We start from the raw sequence: 13,629 nt of genomic DNA on the forward strand, positions 1-13,629 counted from the left end.
AGGGGGGATACTAGCCACTTCACACTTTGCTAGGTGAACCTCGGTTGGGGGGGCATGCATTCATAGCTTAGGATTCCCTTCGTGCCGACATGAGGAAGGGGGGCTGCTAGCTACTTCACACTTTGCTAGGTGAATGTCTGTTGGGGGGTGGGGGCATGAATTCATAGCTTAGGATTCCCTTCATGCCGACACGAGGGAGGGTGGGGGCAAGCAATACCGTGCGCTTTGAGATATAGGTGCCACATCGAAGTTGCATTTGGTATTTGAAAATCAAACCTCCCTTTTCATACATAAATTTGGTCCACATGTAAGTGTGTTCATGTTGTGACCCTCTCCCGTGTCATTTTTCACCAAATTTATGAACATTAGACAAGTCGGATGATGCAACAGACCAAGCTTCAAAATATCGGATATCAGGTCTGTATCGGTTTGGCTTCGACATATCGGATGTCGGATATCGGGTGATATATCGGATGATATGTAGATATATCAGAGAAAACATGTCTAGTTTTTTTTCATTATTCTTGTTCAAAACATTTATTTTTAGTAAAACAATGTCAATGTTTTAACCTGACACTTTTAGATTCCTAATTTATTAACTTGTTGATTAAGAAACTATTAAGGAAAGATTCACAAAATCCTTACTCTATGATTAAAAACAATAAGATATATATGCATTTGTACAAAACATTGTGCATGACTTTGATAACATATAATAAAGTTGTAAATGCATAATCTTATTTCACTGCATTCTAATAAATAATGGTTGTCATCTATGCATCGTTCTATATTGGTGGACATATCGGGCTAGATATGAGCCATATCGGTCGATATTTCGGTCCATATCAGATGATATGTTTGAAAATGATATTTACAAAATGATATGTTATGTTTATTGCGGTAGATCCCTAAAAGTGATATATCGGTTGTACCGGCCTAGATTTAAAAGCTTGCAACAGACACGGTTCACTCAAACTAACCATGTGCATTGGGCTCCACGAGGCTTCTCCTCTCAAAAATATCTACATGCCTGCAGCTTTTTTCTGTTTGATAACACACGGTTATCGTGTTTCAACCATGTGTGTTGTTTCTAGTTCCCAATTGTGACGCCTGAGGGAGTCCTGGATTAGGGGGTGTTTAGGTAGCCGGACTATACCTTCAGCCGGACTCTAGGACTATGAAGATACAAGATTGAAGGCTTCGTCCCGTGTCCGGATGGGACTTTCCTTGGCGTGGAAGGCAAGCTTGGCAATGCGGATATTCAAGATCTCCTACCATTGTAACCGACTTTGTGTAACCCTAACCCTCTCCGGTGTCTATATAAACCGGAGGGTTTTAGTCCGTAGGACAACTTCATCATACAACAATCATACCATAGGCTAGCTTTTAGGGTTTAGCCTCCTTGATCTCGTGGTAGATCTACTCTTGTACTACACATATCATTAATATTAATCAAGTAGGACGTAGGGTTTTACCTCCATCAAGAGGGCCCAAACCTGGGTAAAACATTGTGTTCCTTGCCTCATGTTACCATCCGGCCTAGACGCACAGTTCGGGACCCCCTACCCGAGATCTGCCGGTTTTGACACCGACATTGGTGCTTTCATTGAGAGTTCCTCTGTGTCGTCGCTTTCAGGCCCGATGGCTCCTTTGATCATCAACAGCAATGCAGTCCAGGGTGAGACTTTTCTCCCCGGACAGATCTTCGTCTTCAGCGGCTTCGCACTGCGGGCCAATTCGCTTGGCCACCTTGAGCAGATCGAAAGCTACGCCCCTGGCCATCAGTTCAGGTTTGGAAGCCTAAACTACACGGCTGACATCCACAGGGACTTGATCTTCGACGGATTCGAGCCACAGCCAAGCGCGCCGCACTGTCTCGATGGGCATGATATAGCTCTGCCGCCGAACAACTCCTTGGAGGCCGCACACGCATCGGTTCCGACCATTGATTCGGAGCCTACTGCGCCGATCGAGGATCAGCGGTTGGACGCTGCCTCAGGGGCTGCGATCTGAAAGGCGATCGAGCCAAACTCTAGCCCCGCACTCCGCATGGCCCGTGACTCCGAGGAGCCGGATTCCTCTCCGAACTCCGAGCCCCCCGCGCCCCTGCCGATCGAATCCGATTGGGCGACGATAATGGAGTTCACCGCCGTGGACATCTTTCAGCACTCACCCTTCGGCGACATCCTGAATTCTCTAAAGTCTCTCTCTTTATCAGGAGAGCCCTGGCCGGACTACAGTCAGCAAGGTTGGGATATGAGCGATGAAGAAATTCAAAAGCCACCCACCACCCACTTGGTAGCCACTGTCGACGACTTAACCGACATGCTTGACTTCGACTCCGAAGACATCGACGGCATGGACGACGATGCAAGAGACGAACAAGAACTAGCACCTGTAGGGCGCAGGAAGGCCACCTCGTCATATGACATATATATGGTGGACACTCCAAAGGATGGAGATGGCGATGGAACAGCGGGGGACGATACCTCTAAGAAACAGCCCAAGCGCCGGCGTCAGCGGTGCCACTCTAAATCCCGCCAAAGCAAAAATGGTGATTCCGGCACGGGAGATAATACTACTCTGGATGGCGCCGAAGAACACCCCCTCCAGCAAGATTCAGCACAGGAGGACAGAGAAGCCAGCCCTCACGAGAGGGCGGCGGACCAAGAGGTTGAGGACGATAATTATACGCCTCCCTCCGAAGACGAGGCAAGCCTCGACGACGACGAGTTCGTCGTGCCAGAGGATCTCGCCGAACAAGAGCGTTTCAAACGCAGGCTTATGGCCACGGCAAGCAGCCTCAAGAAAAAGCAGCAACAGCTTAGAGCTGATCAGGATTTGCTAGCTGACAGATGGACTGAAGTCCTTGCGGCCAAAGAGTATGAACTCGAACGCCCCTCCAAGAGTTACCCAAAGCGCAGGCTACTACCCCGACTAGAGGAGGAAGCACCTACATCACCAGCGCATGACATGGCCGACCGGCCACCTCGTGGCCGCGGCAGAGAGGCCTCTTGGCCCTCCACTCAAGCCATGCCCCGACGCCGCGCCAAGCATACTAAGGCACGGGAAAATGCGCCCGACCTGCGCGACATACTGGAGGACAAGGCAAGGCAAACAAGATCGATCTACGGATCGCGCAGGCGCCCCACGGCACGTGACGGTGATCGTCACTCTGGATGCAATAAATCCGGTCGGGCCGAACTCAATAGACAAAGCTCCTTCGAGCTGCGTCGCGATATAGCCCAATGCAGAGGCGCCGCACACCCACTATGCTTCACAGACGAAGTAATGGATCATAAAATCCCTGAGGGCTTCAAACCCGTAAACATCAAATCGTACGATGGCACAACAGATCCTGCGGTATGGATCGAGGATTATCTCCTTCATATCCACATGGCCCGCTGTGATGATCTAAACGCCATCAAATACCTCCCACTCAAACTTAAGGGACCGGCCCGACATTGGCTTAACAGCTTGCCAGCAGACTCAATCGGTTCTTGGGAGGACCTGGAAGACCGGACACCGATGACCTAAGCCACATAATTCAGCAGCCAGAGGAATTGGCCAGGCAATTCTGGACACGGTTCCTAACAAAGAAAAACCAGATAGTCGACTGTCCGGACGCAGAGACCTTAGCGGCCTTCAAGCATAATATCCGTGATGAGTGGCTTGCCCGGCACCTGGGACAGGAAAAGCCGAAATCTATGGCAGCCCTCACGACACTCATGACCCGCTTTTGCGCGGGAGAAGACAGCTGACTAGCTCGCAGCAACAATTTAACCAAGAACCCTGGTAATTCAAATACCAAGGACAAAAGCGACAGGTCGTGTCGGAACAAACAAAAGCGCCGCGTTAACAGCGACAGCAACGAGGATACGGCAGTTAATGCCGGATTCCGAGGCTACAAATCCGATCAACGGAAAAAGGCATTCAAAAGAAATACTCAGGGCCCGTCCAGTTTGGACCGAATACTCGACCGCTTGTGCCAGATACATGGCACCCCCGAAAAGCCAGCCAATCACACCAACAGGGACTGTTGGGTGTTTAAGCAGGCAGGCAAGTTAAGTGCCAAAAACAAAGACAAGGGGCTGCATAGCAACGACGAGGAGGAGCCTAGGCCGCCGAACAACAGTGGACAGAAGGGATTTCCCCCGCAAGTGCGGACGGTGAACATGATATACGCAACCCACATCCCCAAGAGGGAGTGGAAGCGTGTGTTACGGGATGTATATGCGATAGAGCCAGTCGCCTCAAAGTTCAACCCATGGTCCTCCTGCCCGATCACCTTTGATCGAAGGGACCACCCCACTAGCATCCGCCACGGCGGCTTCGCCGCATTGGTTCTAGACCCAATCATTGATGGATTTCATCTCACAAGAGTCCTCATGGATGGCGGCAGCAGCCTGAACCTGCTTTACCAGGATATAGTGCGAAAATGGGAATAGATCCCTCGAGGATCAAGCCCACCAAAACGACCTTTTAAGGCGTCATACCAGGTGTAGAAGCCAACTGTACAGGCTCAGTCACACTGGAAGTGGTCTTCGGATCTCCGGATAACTTCCGAAGCGAGGAGTTAATCTTCGACATAGTCCCGTTCCGTAGTGGCTATCACGCACTGCTCGGGCAAACCGCATTCGCAAAATTCAACGCGGTACCGCACTATGCATACCTCAAGCTCAAGATGTCAGGCCCTAGAGGAGTAATCACGGTCAATGGGAACACTGAACACTCCCTTCGAACGGAGGAGCACACGGCAGCACTCGCAGCAGAAGTACAAGGCAGCCTCTCTAGGCAGTTCTCCAGTTCGGCCTTCAAAAAGCCGGACACTTTCAAGCGCGCCCGGAGTACCCTACAACAAGACCGCTTGGCACGTTCTGAGCTAGCGTAGCAATGCCTCTCCAACCCTAGCCCTCGTGATATAGCGAAACTAGTGCTTCACGTACATAACTACGCTCTTGAAATACCATGGGCACAGGGGAAGGGGCACTATCACGGCACGTCCGAAATACGGCTTAAACCGCACCAGGGGCTGCCGGATTTCTTTTTTTCTTTTTTTCTCTTACTCTCAGGACTCCATACTTCGGATGACCCGTTCGGTAATTCAACTACCGCACAAATGATGCAAGATCCAGGAAAGCAGACAAGCCACGCCGCATTATGGAACTCCCAGGTGGTCTCTATTGGGAGCAGTATACCTGTTTTTTAATGAAATTCTGCGGCCTGCCCCTGGCCAGGACATGTTAAATAGTCCAATTTCTTTTGCTTATCGCACTATTTGTATCGTTCCACTTTCATAGTAGCCTTTCTATAAACAATGCATAGCTTTTTGTCTATTTTTTGCATTATCCACTTTTTATATATATGTTTATCAATAACATGTTGCATCTGTACACTGTGGTACGGCAAAATACGCCAAGGGCTTCAGTACCCATCAATATGGCGTGAGAAGTCCGTACACTTTCACAAGTGTGGCACCCCGAACTTATAGCACTATATGCATCGGCTCCAAATCATGATTTGGGTCAATAGTTGGGTTTGCCCGGCTCCTATGTTTTGGTGCCTTACATTCCGCTATATCGGCTAAGGTAGCACTAGGATAACTACTGCGATTGTGCCCCAGTTGAGCTGGGCTGAGCACCTCAGTAGAGAAAGCTAGAACTGACTGTCATGATGAGGCAAGAGACCGGTTGCTGTTCGAGAGGTTTTTCGAGTCCTTAAAGACTTATGCAGCTTCGAGCGAGGAACCGGCTTTGTCCGGCCAAGGCGTGGATAGCGCCCCGAACTCGGTCTTCCGAATACTAGGGGCTTCGCTAAAATTTAAAATTATAGAGTTCTATGGCTAAGTGAGAGTGTTCAAGCATTATAGTCCGATTGCCTTGTTCGTTGTGCTGAGCGCCTCCCTCGACGGACCCAATCATGGGAAAAAGAGCGCTCAGGTTTATCCCAAACACCCCAGCACTAGTGGCATGGGGCAGAAGCCGATGACTGGCCATCTCTCAATTTTTTGATAAACGGCCGCACAGAAAGTAATATTTTAAATTCAAGCATTGCTTAGCGCATATGAACAAGTTTTCAGCGCACAGGATAACACGAGCGAGTTCATTCAAAAATTACATCCTTGGTGCATTCATCCGCCATAAGGCGGGCACCGGCCAGAACATCCTTGTAATAGTTCTCGGGCTTGCGATGCTCCTTCCCCGGCGGCGGCCCGTCCCTCACAAGCTTCTCACCGTCCAGCTTACCCCAGTGCACCTTTGCACGGGCAAGGGCCCTACGGGCACCTTCGATGCAGACGGAGCGCTTGATGACCTCGAGCCTTGGACAAGCCTCCACTAGCCGCCACACCAGTCCGAAGTAGCTCCCAGGCAGGGCCTATCTAGGCCACAGCCGAACTATGAAGCCCTTCAGGGCCTGTTCGGCCGCCTTGTGGAGCTCGACCAGCTGCTTCAGTTGGTCGTTCAAGGGCACAGGGTGTCCGGCCTCAGCGTACTGAGACCAGAACACCTTCTCCGTCGAGCTGCCTTCCTCGGCTCGGTAGAATGCAGCGGCATCGGATACGCTGCGGGGAAGATCTGCGAATGCCCCTGGAGAGCTCCGGATTCAGGTAAGTAACAAGTAGTTTACTTTTATATGTCTGCTTTGCATAGAGAATGCCTTACCCGCCGCTATATTTTTCACCGCATCCAATTCCTGGAGGGCCTTCTGGGCTTCGGCCTTGGCAGATTTGGCAGTTTTAAGGGCCGCAGCAAGCTCGGACGCTCGCGTCTTCGAGTCGAGCTCCAAACTCTCATGTTTTTTTCATCAGAGCCTGAAGCTCTTGCTGCACCTCGCCGACCTGCGCCTCAAATTTCTCCCGCTCGGTGCGCTCCGTGGCCGCTCTCTTCTTGGCATCGGACAGCGCCTTCTTGAGGGTCGCCACCTCAATTGTGGCCCCTACAATAAGTAGTATACTCCTGTCATTTTTTGCAATTGTGTCTTCTTATAGGCATTTTTTTCTATAAGGTATCTCTTACCTTCTTTCTCCTCGAGATGTCGTTTGGCAAGGCCGAGCTCTTGCTCGGTCCGCTCGAGGCCCTACTTCAGGGCACCCACCTCAGCAGTCAGTGCGGCGGTGGCCAGCAGCGAAGCCTGCATACGTATATTGACTCCTTTTTAGTTAGACTCCTGCGATATTTAATAGATCCTATATTTGGCTTTTCTTTCCGAACACCAAACAGAGCATCACGGGCTACTGTCTATGCGGTAATATTTTTACATATTTCTACTTACCTCGAAGCCTGTTAGAAGGCTAGTACAAGCTTCAGTAAGTCCGCTTTGGGCGACCCGAACCTTCTGGACCACCGTACTCATGATGGCACGGTGCTCCTCGTCGATGGAGGCGCCCTTAAGCAGCTCTAGCAGATTATCCGGCGCCTCCGGTTGGACGGAGGACGCCGGCTCAATAGGCTTGCTCCTCTTGGCAGGAGCTCGCCTGCCGCGGTCCGGAACCGTTGATGATTCCGGCGCGGTGTCCGGCTTGAAGCCAGACTTGGAGCCCTGGGGGGTCTTGTCCCCTTTACTCCTGGAGTCCGGGAGGTCGCCTCGCGGCTCCTCCTGGACCACCTCCACTTGCCCCGAAGCTTGTCGCGACGCCACTTCGGCGATATCCGCAGCACAGGGGGAGGCAGCGGGCGGAACTGAATTCACGTTCGATGAGTCCAGGGAGCCGCTCGACGACTCGTCGAGCCCGTCCTTGGGCGGACTGCATGATTATATTCGACATTAGGGAAAGCTGTGCAACAAAAGGAATATCATGAGTTACTCTGGTATCCGAACACTTACGATTTCGCCGGACGCTTGGCCCTTTCCGGCAACCCCTCTTCGTCCTCGTCGGTGTGGGGGCATAGTCCGGCGGAGGGGTTTTCCTCTTCTTGGACCCCTCGGCCTCCCCTACTGGGGCGGCCTTCCTCTTCTTTTCTCCCCCCGCTGGAGGGGGAGAGGTTTCTTCTTCCTCCTCCTCGTCTTCACGGGAGGAGTGCGTCTCGGACTCGTCGGACGACGAGTCCGACACCACCATATGCCGGGAACTCTTTCGAGTCCCCGTGGCCTTCTTCTTCTTGGCCTTCTTCTCCGGCACCACATAAGGTGCCGGAACCAGCAGCTTCACTAGGAGAGCAGGGGCTGGGTCTTCGGGCAAGGGAGCTGGACAGTTAATCAGTTCGGACTTCACCTGCCAATCCTGTCAAAGGTGAGGGAGTTTAGATCCCGCATAGAGTCAAACTATGAAGAAAACTTAACATCCTGTAAAAGATGAAAATATTTTACCTCGCCAGCAGGACGCTGCGAGCTGAATCCGCGGTCTTCGAAGGCGGATGTGGGAGCCTCGGCACCTTTGGTTAGCCCCTTCCAGACATCTTCGTACGTCGTGTCGAAGAGCCTGCTCAGAGTTCGGTGCTGCGCTGGGTTGAACTCCCACAAATTGAAGTTCCATTCTTGACACGGAAGGATCCGGCATACGAGCATGACCTGGACTACGTTGACAAGCTTGAGCTGCTTGTTCACCAGGGACTGGATGCATTTTTGCAGTCCGGTCACCTCTTCTTCGTCGCCCCATGACAATCCCGTCTCCTTCCAGGACGTGAGCCGCGTAGGGGGTCCGGATCGGAATTCAGGGGCTGCGATCCACTTCGGATCGCGTGGCTCGGTGATGTAAAACCACCCTGACTGCCACCCCTTCAAGGTCTCCACAAAGGAGCCCTCGAGCCATAGGACATTGGCTATTTTGCCCGCCATGGCACCTCCGCACTCCGCCTGGTTGCCGCGCACCACCTTTGGCTTGACGTTGAAGGTCTTGAGCCAAAGGCCGAAATGGGGGCAGATGCAGAGGAAATCCCCGCACACAATGATAAACACCGAGATATTGAGGATGAAGTTCGGGGCCAGATCGTGGAAATCTAGGCCGTAGTAAAACATGAGCCCGCGGACAAATGGGTGGAGAGGAAAACCCAGTCCGCGGAGGAAGTGGGGAAGAAATACTACCCTCTCATGGGGCTTTGGGGTGGGGAGAAGCTGCCCCTCCTCAGGAAGCCGGTGCGCGATGTCTTTGGACAGGTATCCGGCCTTCCTTAGCCTTTTGACATGGCCCTCCATGACGGAGGAGACCATCCACTTGCCTCCCGCTCCGGACATTGTTGGAGAAGGTTGAGGTAGGAAGTGCGGGCTTGGGCGCTGGAGCTCGGGTGCACAGAAGATGGATAGGCAAAGGAGGAAGAAGGCGTAGGTAAAAAGGTGGATCCTTATCCCCTTATATGAGCGGATGCGACTATGCGTCCCCACCAGCCTAGTAAAACTCGCTTGCCTCCCAAGCGCTGTGATAAATGGTGTGGTTGGGTTACCCACGTCCACATTGATGAGAATCCCGTAAATGGAGGACACGGTCTCTGCTTTGACAAGACGTGCCAAGGAAACCGCCTCGCAAAACACGCTGAGGTGGAAAAGTGAAAACGATTCGAATAAAGGCTTGGCCATAGTGTGATGTCGCGCTGCGGAATACGTTAGCAGATTAGATTTGTGTTAATATTATTCTCTCTGTGGCAATACGTGAAAACTTATTTTGCAGAGCCAGACACTACTCTTGGTGTTTACAAACTTTTATGAAGAATTTGGAGGAGGAACCCGCCTTGCAATGCCGAAGACAATCTACGCACCGGACTCGTTGTCATTGAAGCCTGGTTCAGGGGCTACTGAGGGAGTCCTGGATTAGGGGGTGTTTGGGTAGCCAGACTATACCTTCAGCCGGACTCCAGGACTATGAAGATACAAGATTGAAGACTTCGTCCCGTGTCCGGATGGGACTTTCCTTGGCGTGGAAGGCAAGCTTGGTGATGCGGATATTCAAGATCTCCTACCATTGTAACCGACTTTGTGTAACCCTAACCCTCTCCGGTGTCTATATAAACCGAAGGGTTTTAGTCCATAGGATAACTTCATCATACAACAATCATACCATAGGCTAGCTTTTAGGGTTTAGCCTCCTTGATCTCGTGGTAGATCTACTCTTGTACTACCCATATCATTAATATTAATCAAGCAGGACGTAGGGTTTTACCTCCATCAAGAGGGCCCGAACCTAGGGAAAACATCGTGTTCCTTGCCTCCTGTTACCATCCGGCCTAGACGCACAGTTCGGGACCCCCTACCCGAGATCCGCCGGTTTTGACACCGACAACGCCCCCGATTTGACCGTACACTAATCATACACGCAAATGTGTACGATCAAGATCAAGGACTCACGGGAAGATATCACAACACAACTCTAGACACAAATTAAAATAATACAAGCTTTGTATTACAAGCCAGGGGCCTCGAGGGCTCAAATACATAAGCTCAAAAACACAAGAGTCAGCGGAAGCAACAATATCTGAGTACAGACATGAGTTAAACAAAGTTGCCTTAAGAAGGCTAGCACAAAGGCAGCAACGATCGAAAAGGCAAGGCCTCCTGCCTGGGAGCCTCCTAACTACTCCTAGTCGTCTGTAGTCTTCACGTAGTAGTAGGCATCCTCCGTGTAATAGTAGTCATCGGTGGTGTCGTCTGGCTCCTGTGATCCGTCATCTGGTCGCAACAATCGGGTATGGGGGGAAAGAAGTAGCAAAGCAACCGTGAGTACTCATCCAAAGTACTCGCAAGACTTACATCAGATCTAAACTAAGTATGCATCTGTATCAAAGGGAAAGGGTTGTATCTGTGGACTAAACTGCAGAATGCCAGAAGAGAAGGGGGAAAGCCTAGCCTATCGAAGACTAGTATCTTCTGGAAACCACCATCTTGCAACAATAGGAGGGAGTAGAGTAGCATAAAGTAAAGTAGCAGTAATGTTATCAACCTCGGCCAGAGATCCTTTCTCGACTCCCTACGAGAAAGCAATCCCAGAGCCATACTATCCAGTTATCATCTCATATCCAAGTCTCATCTCCATGTCTCATCTCAAGTATCCAGTTCTAGTTGTATCGATCGGGATACAACTCCAAGTGTCCGTTACCGTAGGACAGGCTATCGATAGATGTTTTCTTCCCTGCAGGGGTGCACCAACTTACCCACCACGCTCGATTAACTCCGGCCGGACACACTTTCCTGGGTCATGCCCGGCCTCGGCCAAACAATAAGCCGCAACCCAACCTAGGCTTAATAGAGAGGCCTGCACGCCGGACTAAACCTATGCCCCCAGGGGTCATGGGCCATCTCCCCGGGAACTCCTGCACGTTGTGAACGCGGTCGGTGAGCAGACCTAGCTACCTCCTTCAACAAGGTTGGTGCTTTCCAGTCCAACCCGGCGCGCGTCGCTCAGTCGCTGACGTCTATTAAGCTTCGGCAGATGTATATGACGCAGAACACCCATACTATGCCCACGTGATGGTTAGTGCTATCAGGCCAGAGGCCCCTCGGATCAAATATCCAAATCATAGTGGATTAGGAACGCGCGGTAACGAGCAGAGACTCACGACCAATGTGACCCCGTCGCCCCATCTCGAGTACTTGCGGCAAGGGCTAAGAATGCCCGGCCATGCCTCGTAAGTATCTCGCGGGCACCTTCCAGGTCAACCCGTCTCCACATCACTCGCAATTAAGCTCGCGCGAGTACCCCTCAGGGTCGACCCGTCTTTCCAAGTATCAGGGGTAAAATCCAAGTATCCGTGTGTCCAAACAGCAAGGGGAAAACCCGAGGAATCACCCCCGGTGAATTCCACTCGATGTAATCATCAAGGTGAACATAAGAGGATCCACCCTCAAGGTTCACACTTGATGGGTTGCACGACAGAGCCATATCGGAAGTGGTTAAGGAGGAAATCACCCTCGATGACCATGACCGAATAACTACACTACAGGTTAACAACAGAAGTGCTGAAGAGGTCTCACCCTCGGCACTCGATTGTAGCTCTGCAGAGTCGTACAACTAGGGGGGTGATGTGAAGTGTTGGGGCCTGGACGTCGATCATGCTGATCGAGTCATCAAACATAAAGCAGGGCAACTGAGACAAGGTGGGGTCACTGATGGATCACTAACCAACCTATACTAAGCAGTTTAGGATAAGTAGGTAAGGTATGAAAGCAGGTAACAACAACAAGCTATGCATCAGAGTAGGATCATACAAAACGCAGTAGCAGTTCTAATGCAAGCATGAGAGGGAAAGAAATGGCCGATATTAGAATGCTCAAGGAGGGTTTGCTTGCCTGGTTGCTCTGGCAAGTAGGGGTCGTCGTCGACGTAGTCGATCACAGGGGCAACATCTGTCTCAGGGTCAACCGGGGAGAAGAGGGGGAAGAAACAGTAAATACACGCAAACATAAGCATAACAAGACAATAAGCAACGCTAGGGGTGTTTTAACGCAGTGCTACGCGATACTAGCGAAGGAGGGTAACATCCAGGAAAGTTTCTCCCGGTTCCGGACGTCTGTCAGACAGATGAACCGGAGGGGAAAAGTTCAACGTTTTCTATGCTAGGGACGTGTGATAGACGAACGGAGGGCGTAATCGGATTTGTCTCGTCGTTCTGAGCAACTTTCATGTAGAAAACATTTTCATCCAAGCTACGGATTATTTTCTACGATTTTTCAAAGTTTTATTAATATTCTGGAATTAATAGAATTAATTTAAATAGATAAAGGCCATTACTGTGTCGGCATGACATCAACATGATGTCATCAGCCAAGAGTCTGTTAGACTGGTCAAACTAGTACGTGGGTCCCGGTTGTCATTGACTAACACTAATTAATAGCTTAATTAGTTAATAAGTTAATTAGGTTAATTAACAGGATTAATTAAGTTAATTAACTAATTTTAATTATTATGATTGTGTCTTTTGCTTAACACTTTTATTTCCGTTTTTCTATACTATTACAGGGATGGGCCCCACGTGCCATAGGCATAGAGGCCAGAACGGGCTAACGGGTGAAACGGGGCAGAGCCCCAGGGTGCGGTCACGGGCGCCGGGCAGCGGACACCGGAGCGCGCGACAGCGCGGGCGAGCGTAGGCGGGCGCGGCGGCCGGAAAGGAGGCCACGGTGCGGGGAGGCGGCGGATGCCGGCGAAGGTAGCCGCGTGGGGATGGGGAGCAGGGCCGGCCGCAGCCAGAGTCAGGCGCGGGCGGGGCGCGGCCTGGGAGCGTGGTGAGCGCACGCGAGGGAGGCGGCAGTGCACCGGCGCACGCGTCGGGCATGGTCGAGGCACAAACGGCGCGAGCAACGGTGAACACAACCGCCGTGGGAGGAGGAGGCCGGTGGGGTTCCTCACCCGCGTTGCAGGGGAGGCCCAATGCAGGGCGAACACGATGGCGGGGAGCGGTGGAGTCGAGGAGGAGTTCCGGCGGTGTCCAACAACGGCGCGAGGCGGCGGCGACGCAATGGTCCGGCGAGGTGGCGACGGTCGGCACCGAGGCGAGGTCGCCAGGCGACGGCGCGCCCAGATCGAGGGAGAGGGGGCGCCGCGGCGAGGTCTGGCGTGGTGGTGACGGTTGGCGGGGTGCGGGCGATGGTGAGCTGCGATGCGGGGACAGGGGCGGCCCCGCGTGGGTGGGCGCGCGTGGGTGCGCGGTGAGCGGTCAGCGGCGGGGTCGAGCCCGATCCCGATTGGATCGGGGGGAGAGGGAG

The sequence above is a fragment of the Triticum dicoccoides genome, chromosome 5A, assembly GCF_002162155.2.
Source record: "Triticum dicoccoides isolate Atlit2015 ecotype Zavitan chromosome 5A, WEW_v2.0, whole genome shotgun sequence".
Classification (NCBI taxonomy): domain Eukaryota; kingdom Viridiplantae; phylum Streptophyta; class Magnoliopsida; order Poales; family Poaceae; genus Triticum; species Triticum dicoccoides.